Below are 12,034 nucleotides of genomic sequence, written 5' to 3'. Positions count from 1 at the left end.
GTCACACAGTTTGTGTTGGAAACCAGAATTCAAATGGACAGGTCTGATTGATCAAGAAGTCATTTGTCAAGATAGGAGCACAGAGACATTCTTTGTTTTCTGTTTAACTGCAACAGCCAAATCACCAGCAAACCTACTTTCATCCCCAAGCCCCAGGTGTGCCTGTGGCCTGGTCTTTCGGCAGCTTCTTAGAAAAGTGATTTCTAAACCAATGGCTTTTCTTGAGCCTCACCACGCCCGAAGTTCTTGAGAACAGGACACTTCAATTGTTCTGGCATCTACTGTCTCTCTCTCCGAACTGGGCAGGAGCGCTCACCCTGCACTTGGGCCCACCCTGACACAGCCATACATGCCATTCACAGCATAAAGAAAGTGGAGGAGTAGAGCATGGAGATTTTATTACCCAAACAGTGATACTGCGTATTAGTCATACAACCGTGGTTGAGGGGTATGAGCTGAAAGGATAATGCAAATAACTTCCTAAAACCATTCACCTATGTTCTCATAAAGCGGCTGACAAAGAAGGCAATGACTAAAGTGATTTAAACTGGCGTGTCGCAATTGTCCAGAAAACTATTCCGAAAACAGGTTTTAGGTGGGGGAGGAGAAAACGGATTACAGAGGTGAACAGGACCCGAGACAGACAAATTTCAACGTTCAGTTTGGTGCCCAAAACTCATCTCCATTTGCCATGTTCCTCTTCATCTTCAGACCCTGGTTCTCACATTCAGCTGGGAATTAGCATCTTCCTGGGAGTTTTTGAACATGCAGATTCTCAAGTCTGCTGTCAGATCTAAAGAATAAGCATCCTTGCAGAGTGGAACTAGGAATTGGTATTTACTAGGCTTTCACTTCTCTATCATTAGTTGACTCTAATGCAACCCATCACTCCAGGAACTGGCTGTTTTAACAGACACTGACACATGAGACAGTTTTCTGGAAGAAAAGTGTCCTTTGCAATAAATCGGAGCTCTTCGCTGTTTGAAATGTCTCTGGGAAGTCTGAAGATGTCTTCTGCAGAGGGACAGCATCCGGCCCTTAGTACAATTCACCTCTTCTCTCTCAACTCCCATGAGCTACCTGTTTATTTTTAATATCTCTTCTGTGTAAGAAAATGCTAATAACTTTGTAGCATGATGTTTTGATTTGTATTCTGGACCAAAAAGGAAGAAACGCTCTGCTGACAGGCAAACCGATCACTTTCCCTTGGAGATACTAATGCTTATACACAGACAAAGTGGGAGCCTGGCACCAGCTTCTCTCTTTATGCTCTGTTGCAGCTAAGCTCAGACCCTAAGATTAGCAATAGAAATAGGATAGCAAGCAATTAAATTCACTTCCTATTCCCAAAGCAAGGTTAAGTAAGCAATGGTTTGTGGAACCAGCTCCTCTTGGTGGAATAGTTGTATCAAATAACATTTGTACAGCGCTTTACAGTTTCCAAATCACTTTCCCTTTCAATACAATCTCATCTCATCATCAGAATAACCCAGAGCAGTAGGTACTATTTCCTTTGTTAACCTGTAGAGGCTGAAGCTCAAGTAGTTATATGACCTATACAAGTTTACACAGCTGGGAAATGGAAAACCCACTTTGGAACCAGGTCTTTTGATTTCAACTCTGCCCTGCCTTGATAAAGGCCTAACAAATAATGCTGAATGAATAAATGAAAGGATAAATTGATAGATGGGTGGATGATCTTTTATGAAACACACACAATGGTTAAGATTCCAATTAACTTTAATACACACTATTGGCTATAACAAAGGATGATGTCAAAATCTAAATCAAGGTACTTCCCTGGTGGTCCAGTGGCTAAGACTCTGTGCTCACAATGCAGGGGGCCCGCTTTGATCACTGGTCAGGGAACTAGATCCTGTATGCTGCTACTAAAAGATATCACAGGCTGCAATGAAGATCAAAGATTCCACACGCTGCAGCTAAGACCAAATGCAGCCAAACAAATATTTTTTAAAAAAACTCTGAAGAAAAACTCAGCATTGGAAATGGACTTTCAAACATAAACTGAGTATGTGAATTTGCTAGTTTGACTTTTCTCAGTAAGACATTAGTCTTCTAGCTGTTCCACAGGAAGAACAGCATGGTGAGGAAGACTGCGGCAGCAGAAAGCTTGAGTTCGAACCCCAGCTCTGCTGTTTATGAGCTTTGTGACCTAGGGCAGGTTACTTCTTTGCACCTCAGTTCTTTGCCCATAAAATTGGAATAATAACAATCAAGTACAACTTACAGAGCTGGTTGAAGATTTTAAAGATTAGATCTATGCAATGTATTTTGAATTATACCTGGCACACAGCAAGTTATCAGACATTTCCTTGATACATTAGTAAAAATATCTGCTCATACATAATCAGTTCTCAACTGTTTGTATGTGGATTATTCACTGGGTTTTAGGTTTTAGGTTTTAGCTGCTACAAGGCCGTAGTGATCTGTGGCCTTGATACTCTGCTGCCCTTGAGGAATAAGAAAGGAATTCACTCTTGCAGAGCAAGTATCACATACCAGGCACTAGGTCAGACCCTTCACACGTGCTACCGTACGTAATTTTCACCGCACCACCATGAAGTTGCTATCATTGTCCCCATTCCACAGATGGGGAAAATCTAAGGCTCAGAGAGCTTAATCAACCCTAGCTGGTAAGTGGAATGGAAGGTTAAATCCAGGTCTTTCTCTTCCTCAAGCCCTTGCTCTTTCAGACTGTCTCATACTCAACACAGATATGAATGCTATCTTGACTAAATTCAAACTGCAACCACATGCCTTCCCCCAAATCATGCCATATTGTTGAATGAATAAATGAAGAGACATGCCATATGTCTCTGTCTAGCTCCAATCTTGGGGCAAATCCCGATGTCCTAGAGCAGTGATCCCCAACCTTTTTGGCTCCAGGGACTGGTTTCATAGAAGACAATTTTTCCACACAACGGAGGGGCGGGGCCGGGGGTGGGGGCAGTGAGCAATGGGGAGTGGCTGTAAATGCAGATAAAGCTTTGCTTGCTGCAAAGCACTCAAGCACTCGCTTGTCTGTAAGCACTCAAGCACTCACTTCCTGCTGTGCAGCCCAGCTCCTAACAGGCCACAGACCAGAACCAGCCAGTGGCCTGGGAGTTAGGGACCCCTGACCTAGAGGAACAACTTCCTGGGAAGTCAAAGGGCATAGTAAGATGAACCACTCAGCCAAGCCACTATCAATCCAATGCTTTTACTCAGGAACAAAAGTGTGTCCTGCGATTCAATATGCCATGTACTATGATAACAGTCGGAGAAGGCAATGGCACCCCACTCCAGTACTCTTGCCTGGAAAATCCCATGGGTGGAGGAGCCTGGTAGGCTGCAGTCCATGGGGTCGCAAAGAGTCAGACATGACTGAGCGACTTCCCTTTCACTTTTCACTTTCATGCATTGGAGAAGGAAACGGCAACCCACTCCAATGCTCTTGCCTGGAGAATCCCAGGGATGGGGGAGCCTGATGGGCTGCCTTCTATGGGGTCTCACAGAGTCGGACACGACTGAAGCGACTTAGCAGCAGCAGCAGCATGATAACGGTACTTACTTGAGACAGTGGCTGTGATGATTGAGTTGTAAAAGCTCTCACCGCCCGTCAAGGTTTCAGTAGCTGTCAGCTTTAACAGCTAGGGAAGCATAATGCTTTAGTGCATGAACTTGGGAGCCAGACTGCCTGTGTTCGAATCCTGACACTGAATCACTCACTGGTGTGAAATTGGGCAAGTTGCTGAATCTGTGCCACAGCTGCTCATCCGGAGATAAAAGTAACACCTACCTCAAAGGGTTGTTGTGAGGATTAGATAAGTACTATAAACCAAGCCTTAGAACAGTGCCTGGACATAGTAACTACTATGTAACTAGTTGGTTTTATTATTAAGAAAATGGGAAGCTTCACTGGAGAAAAAAGAGGTTGGGGAAACATGGAAACAGATACTTACATATACTATGGGTGGGGTTTTATATTAATGCAATGTTTTTAGAGGGTGATTTGGCAATATCCAACAGCATTTCAAATATTTTTGACTTGTGGTTCATCAATTCCATGCAAGGAATGTAAACTCCAGATATACCAGCACAAGTATGTGTGTGTGTGTGCGTGCGCATTTGTGTGTTAAGGGAAGTACCTAGGGATAAGCGAGAACTCCTTTAACCTAATAAGGCTATATCTATCAGAAGTCTAGGAAGCAACATTCACAAGTAGAATAGTATCACAAAATCCCCTTAAAATCAGGACCAGGAAAGACATATCCCCTATCATCGTTTCTAGTCAACATCATGATAAAGACTAAGCCAAATGCGTTAAGAGAAGAAAAATGAATAAGGATTGGAAGGAAAGAAATAAAGCTGCCATTAAGTGAATATAAGATGACTGTCTACACTAAGTTCAATAGAGTTTATAGAGAATTTATTATTATTAACAGCAATAAGAGAGCTTAGCAAGGTAGCTAGCTATAAGAATAATGTAAAAAAATAAATTCCATGTCTCTCTCTCCAGCAGCAACAAAAATAAATGCTTTCAAAACCTCTATTAGTTTTGAAATATATTATTCTGAAACAAAGTATCCCAAATTTTAGTGCTTAAAACAACTAACATTTATTATCACTTATTATCTGATCGGAGAAGGCAATGGCACCCCACTCCAGTACTCTTGCCTGGAAAATCCCATGGACAGAGGAGCCTGGTAGGCTGCAGTCCATGGGGTCGCTAAGAGTCGGACACGACTGAGCGACTTCACTTTCACTTTTCACTTTCATGCATTGGAGAAGGAAATGGCAACCCACTCCAGTGTTCTTGCCTGGAGAATCCCAGGGACGGGGAAGCCTAGTGGCCTGCCGTCTATGGGGTCACACAGAGTCGGACACGACTGAAGTGACTTAGCAGCAGAAGCAGCAGCAGCAGCAGCAGCATATCCAATGCTTTGCTGACTACACTAAAGCCTTTGACAGTATGGATCACAATAAACTATGGAAAATTCTTAAAGGGATGGGAATACCAGTCCACCTCACCTGTCTCCTGAGAAACATGTATGCAGGTAAAGAAGCAACATTTAGAACCTTACATGGAATAACAGAGGGTTCAAAAGTGGGAAAGGGTTCAAAATTGGGAAAGCAGTACATCAAGGCTGTATATTGTCACCCTGCTTATTTAACTTCTATGCAGAGTACATCACCCACTCCAGTGTTCTTCCCTGGAGAATCCCAGGGATGGGAGAGCCTGGTGGGCTGCTGTCTGTGGGGTTGCACGGAGTCGGACACAACTGAAGCGACTTAGCAGCAGCAGCAGAGTACGTTATGCAAAATCCCAAGCTGGATGAATCACAAGGTGCAATCAAGAATGCTGGACGAAATATCCACAACCTCAGATATGCAGATGATACCACGCTAATGGCAGAAAGTTAAGGGGAGCTAAAGAGCCTCTTGATGAGGGTGAAAGAGGAAAGTGAACAAGCTGGCTTAAAATTCAACATTCAAAAACTAAGATCATGGCATTCAACTGCATTACTTCATGGCAAATAGATGGGGGAAAAGTGGAAACAGAGACAGATTTTCTTTTCCTGGGCTCCAAAATCACTGTGGACAATGACTGCAGCCATGAAATTAAAAGACACTTGCTCCTTGGAAGAAAAGCTATGACAGCATATTAAAAAGCCGAGACACCACTTTATTAGAGGCCCATATAGTCAAAGCTATGGCTTTTCCAGTAGTAAAGTGCAAATGTGAGAGTTGGACCATTAAGAAGGCTGAGTGCTGAAGAATTGATGCTTTTGAGTTGTAGTTCTAGAGAAGACTCTTGAGAGTCTCTTGGATTGCAAGGAGATCAAACCAGTCAATCCTAAAGGAAATGAACCCTGAATATTCATTGGAAAGACTGATGCTGAAACTGAAGTTCCAATATTTTAGCCACCTGATGTGAAGAGTCAACTCACTGAAAAAGACTCTGAAGCTGCGAAAGATTGAAGCAAAGGAGAAAAGAGCAACAGAGGATGAGATGGTGAGATAGCACCACCAAGTCAATGGACATGAATTTGAGCGAAGTCCAGGAGACAGTGGAGGACAAAGGAGCCTGGCATGCTACAGTCCGTGGGGTCACAAAGAGACAGACACAACTTAGCAATTGAACAACAACTATATCTGAGGGTTAGGAATCCTGAAGTCGCTCATCTGGATGGTTCTGGCAAAGGGTCTCTCTCAAGAGACTGCAGTCACATGTTGGTGGGGCTTTAGTCATCTGATCCTTGGCTGGGGCTAAAGGATCCATTTCCAAGATGGCCCACTCACATGGATGGAGGCTGGGTATTAGCACACCTCACTTCTTTCCAGATGGACCTCTCTATGAGACTACTTGAGTATCCTCAGGACATGGCAGCTGCCTTCCTGCACAGAAGGTGATCTGAGAAAAGACAAGGAGGAAGCCGCAGTACCTCTTATGAATTAGTCTCTAAATTAGTTCTGCTTTATTGTTTCATTAGCAGAAAGTCTCTAAGTCCATTTCACACCTAATAGGAAAATTAAGCTCCATTTTTTAAAGGCAAGCACTTCACAGAACATCTTGACAGACTTTTAAAACTACCAGAGATATCATTTTGAGCAGAAAAATCTAATCTACTTAGGAATAAATCTAATGAAAGATGCTTAAATCTTTAAGGAGAAAAATTTTAAACTTTAGTGAAAGACATTAAAGAAGATCTAACTTAATGTAGAGATATATGTTAGGTAGCCTCAAAAGCAATTCTCTCAAATTGATACATTAAATCAATTTGTTTCTAATATAAGCCTCTGGCAGAATTTTTTTTTTTTTAGCTTGAAAAGCATATTCTGAAATTCATATGGAAATTCACAGGCCCAAGAATGGAAAATACACTCCTGAAGAAGCAAAAGAACATGCTCCACATACATCAAAATGTCTCATGAAGTTTGATAGCAATAGCAGTGAAAATAGTGTGGGATTGTCTCAGAAATAGACGAACTCTGCAGTAGACAGAATAACAATCCCAGACACAGATCTATACAGCCATAGAAACTTGATGCATGCCAGAAGGAACACAGAAAATGACTTGGGGAATAGTATAGTATTTAATAAATAATGCTGCCATAACTGCTTATTCACAGAGAGAGAAGATGAAACTATGTCTTTACCTCAGACCAAATCTTTAAATAAATGAATCTCAAGTAAATTTAAAACTTGAATGTAAAAGCCAAAATTCTGAAAATCACAAAAGAAAATATACAAATATGAGTTGGTGACCTTATGATATGGAAGGGCTTCTTAAGCAGACATAAAAATGATAGCCATAAAAATAACTGATAAATTTAACTACATGAAAATGAAAAAAACTGAAGAACCAAAAAATTAAAAAAAGAAGCATAAAGAAAGTGAAAGAGACAGGCCATGCATGGTAAAAATACTTTTACCAAGATTCACAAAGCGTGTTTCCATATAACAGAAGGAAAGAGAAACTATTCTGGACAATTCTTGTCCATTTATATCTGGTTAAAAGCAAGGAGGTGGGAATGAACTTGGTGTATTTGGAGGATAATTCAGAATGCTGGTAATCTGGCACTTGCAGTCATTCTGCAAATTCTTATTGGGTACTTTCTATTAATAAGAGCTATGCTCAGCTACACATGAATTATAATCCATGGAACTGAAAATGATTTAATAGTAACAAAAGACAGCTTATAAAAGTAATAAATCATGAATGTCACCTTGAATGACACCTTGAATGTCACCTATACTTGTGTCATTAATTGACAGACATGGAAACTGAAGTCCAAATAGGAGATGTGATTTGTTGAAGTTCTTACAACTAGTAAATGTAAGTTGGGACTAGTTCTCCTGATTTCCTCAGCATACTCTACTGCCTCTCAGATTATAGTATGAGGGAGTTTAGACTGTACTCCTTAGTGTAGTCTAATTCAGCACTTCAGGAGATTTCATAATATAATTAATATACACATGATTAGAGGCATACAACTTGAGAACAAACTAGACATTGTGATGATGCTCAAACCCTATTACCATTTTGTTAGACAATGAGCATAATACATCCAAACAAGGGAATACCAACAGTCAATAAAAAGATGATGTAAATCTAGAAATAGATCTGTATATGGAAGAATGACTATGACATAACATTAAATAAAGATTATAGAATGTTAGTTACATTTATCATATCCTATATATGTAAAATCATGTATATATCTAAATATAGGTATGTGAAATTATACAATGTGCAAAATTATATACACAATTACATATGTGTGGATATATATGTATGTATATACATATAGTGTGGGTATGCTTGTGTTAGTTGCTCATTCGTATCTGACTCTTTGTGACCTCACTGCAGCCTGCCAGGCTCCTCTGTCCATGGAATTCTCTAGGCAAGGATACTGGAGTGGGTTGCCATTCCCTCCTCCAAGAGATCTTCCTGACTGGGCATCAAATCTGGATCTCCTGCATTATGGGCAGATTTTTTCTATCTGAGCCACTGTATCAGTTCAGTTCAGTTCAGTCGCTCAGTCGTGTCCGACTCTTTGTGACCCCATGAATCACAGCACGCCAGGCCTCCCTGTCCATCACCAACTCCTGGAGTTCACTCAGACTCACGTCCATCGGGTCAGTGATGCCATCCAGCCATCTCATCCTCTGTTGTCCCCTTCTCCTCCTGCCCCCAATCCCTCCCAGCATCAGGGTCTTTTCCAATGAGTCAACTCTTCGCATGAGGTGGCCAAAGTACTGGAGTTTCAGCCTCAGCATCAGTCCTTCCAATGAACGCCCAGGACTGATCTCCTTTAGGATGGACTGGTTGGATCTCCTTGCAGTCCAAGGGACTCTCAAGAGTCTTCTCCAACACCACAGTTCAAAAGCATCACTTCTACGGCACTCAGCTTTCCTTATAGTCCAACTCTCACATCCATACATGACCACTGGAAAAACCATAGCCTTGACTAGATGGACCTTTGTTAGCAAAGCAGTATCTCTGCTTTTCAATATACTATCTAGGATGGTCATAACTTTCCTTTCAAGGAGTAAGCCTCTTTTAATTTCATGGTTGCAATCACCATCTGCAGTGATTTTGGAGCCCCCCCAAAATAAAGTCTGACACTGTTTCCACTGTTTCCCCATCTATTTCCCATGAAGTGATGGGACCAGATGCCATGATCTTAGTTTTCTGAATGTTGAGCTTTAAGCCAACTTTTTCACTCTCTTCTTTCACTGTCATCAAGAGGCTTTTTAGTTCCTCTTTACTTTCTGCCATAAAGGTGGTGTCATCTGCATATCTGAGGTTATTGGTATTTCTCCCAGCAATCTTGATTCCAGCTTGTGCTTCTTCCAGCCCAGCACTTCTCATGAGGTACTCTGCATATAAGTTAAATAAGCAGGGTGACAATATACACCCTTGATGTACTCCTTTTCCTATTTGGAACCAGTGTGTTGTTCTATGTCCAGTTCTAACTGTTGCTTCCTGACCTGCATACAGATTTCTCAAGAGGCAGGTCAGGTGGTCTGGTATTCCCATTTCTTTCAGAATTTTCCAGTTTATTGTGATCCACATAGTCAAAGGCTTTGGTATAGTCAATAGAGCAGAAATAGATGTTTTTCTGGAACTCTCTTGCTTTTTCGATGCCATTGTATAGGTATATATAAATATGCAGAGATATAATGATTTCTGGATGAGTGTTTGTTGTGTTTGTTGAGTGTTTGTTGATGAGTGTTTGTTAAGAGTAGTATTTGTTAGAATATGAGACGGATTTTATTTTCTTCTTTGTACATTTCTCCATTGTTGATTTTTAAAATATTGATCTAGTATCTTTTCTAAAGCAATGAAATTTAAAAGATAGATTTCTTTCTGAATAACTTCGAGTATCAGGAGCATGCTAATGGGTTGAACACATATTCATGATAGAACATGGACAATGGAAATAGCACAGCAAGACCTACTCATCTAGAAAAAGGGATAGGAAAACAAATCAGCATGTAGGACCAAATGATACAACTTCCTAAAATAATTGGAAGGTGCCTGCATCCTGGATGACACACTTAGTCTCTACCAGCCTTGGACTTCCAGGGCTTCAGCCATCTTCTGCCAGGAGAAAAACAATGCCTGCATATACAACCCCCTACTTAGCATGCTTTCAGTTATATGCAGCTGAAGGAATTTGTAAAAGCTGCATGCAATAAACTGCCTCAAATTGACTTTGCTTAGTCATAGTTTGTGATATCCCCATATAGCAGGAGCTAAAATTGATTTTTGCCAAATTAATTTAAAAATAAATCAAGAGTGAAATTATGAGGGCAAGGAAAATCATTATCTTTGCTGAAAGACTAAGCTACTTATTAATCACAAGCCCTTTAGCAGCACCAAGCACAGAGTTACATACAAATAGTTCCTATGTCCACTATAATTATTTTTATTTATTCTGTGACACTTTTGGCAATACCTTCCTAATCCTGTTACAACTTGTCTGAAGTCCAGAATACTGACTTTTCTCATGGAGTTCTTGAAAATTAGCTGCAATGCCTTAAAGTAACTTGAGAATATGACCACAAACATAGCAGTTTACATCTAATATCTACGCTTTTCAGTGAGTGTAACTCATACAAACATGTTCATCACTTAAGGTCTAACTCTTCTCTTCCAATTATATGAATAACCTTTACAATCAGAGATACAATAGTTTAGAAAGCTGCACAGAAAGTACTTACCTACACTATTCGATTCTGCCATGACTGCTAACTATTGATCTGTCTTCCTCCTCCCAAAAAAGGTCTGGAGAAAAACTACACAGGCAATGTGAATAATATAATTGAGTCATTATTAATCACTTGTAATCCCTTTCCTTTGCCACATTTATTAATCCTTAAAGGTTTTTAGAAAATCGTTCTATTCCAATATTCCTCACATACCATCTGTTCAAGCACATTCCTCATATTCTTACTAGGTTTTCACAGATGCCACTTTTTAAATTGGCAAATCTCCTCAGGAGCATCATCTGGCTCCCATCACCCCTACTTCAGGGAGCCCCTAGTCATCACAGTAATACCAGCATCAGAACAGATGTTCCATATTCTCAGGCAGATTTCCCTCCCTCCATAGAGTTTCTGAATGCAAATTTTGAGATGGGAAAAAAAGAAAAATCTTTTGGGTGCAAGAGTTTTCTGCAATTGCTTCCTCTGTGTCAAATGCAGTCTGCAACCCTCATTTCTGCTCTTCTGGAGAAGACCTGGTCAGAGGGAATCAATCTCTTTTCTCAGGGTGACAGAGAGACACAAACCAGAGAGAAGCCTGGAAAGCCAAAGGGAACAAGATGCAAAGTCGAATTATACAAGGCTTAGTTTTTGTTGTTGTTTAGGTTCTGGCTGCCCTGCACAGCATGCGAGATCTTAGTTCCCTGACCAGGGCCGCATTCAGTGGAAGTGTGGCGTCTTACCCACTGGATCGCCAGGGAAGTCAAGGCTCAACTTTGTAAAGGTCAACTGGGTCTACTCTGCCATGGAAATTAAGCAACATTCTGATTTGTGCAGAAGGGAACAGACTGTGTTTGGAAGATATGTGGAAATACAACTGTGACTCAAAACAAAATGGAAGACTGAGAATTTTTCCATGGAGTTAGATCACTGAAGGCAATTATTTTGGATAACTGATTTGTTAACTGCCAGGATCTGATACAGAAATTATCCAAAAACACTCTTTCCAGATCTATAACTTGCTTGTTCCATGTGAACACAATATCAAAGTGAAGCTACATGCTGCAGTGATGCTGGAAAGGCCCTGGTATGAAACAGGGTTCTGCCCTCCTACACTGTTGTTGGGAGTGTAAACTGGTACGGCCACTGTGGAAAACAGTATGGAGGTTCCTTAAAAAACGAAAACTAGAATTACCATATGATCCAGCAATTCCACTCCTGGGTATATATCCAGACAAATTTACAATTTGAAAAGATATATAGCAGCGCTATTTATAACAACTAAATGTCCATCAGCAGATGAATGGATAATGAAGA

This window comes from Bubalus kerabau, chromosome 4, assembly GCF_029407905.1.
Source record: "Bubalus kerabau isolate K-KA32 ecotype Philippines breed swamp buffalo chromosome 4, PCC_UOA_SB_1v2, whole genome shotgun sequence".
In the NCBI taxonomy this organism is placed as follows: Eukaryota; Metazoa; Chordata; class Mammalia; order Artiodactyla; family Bovidae; genus Bubalus; species Bubalus kerabau.
This window is presented reverse-complemented; position numbering follows the sequence as displayed.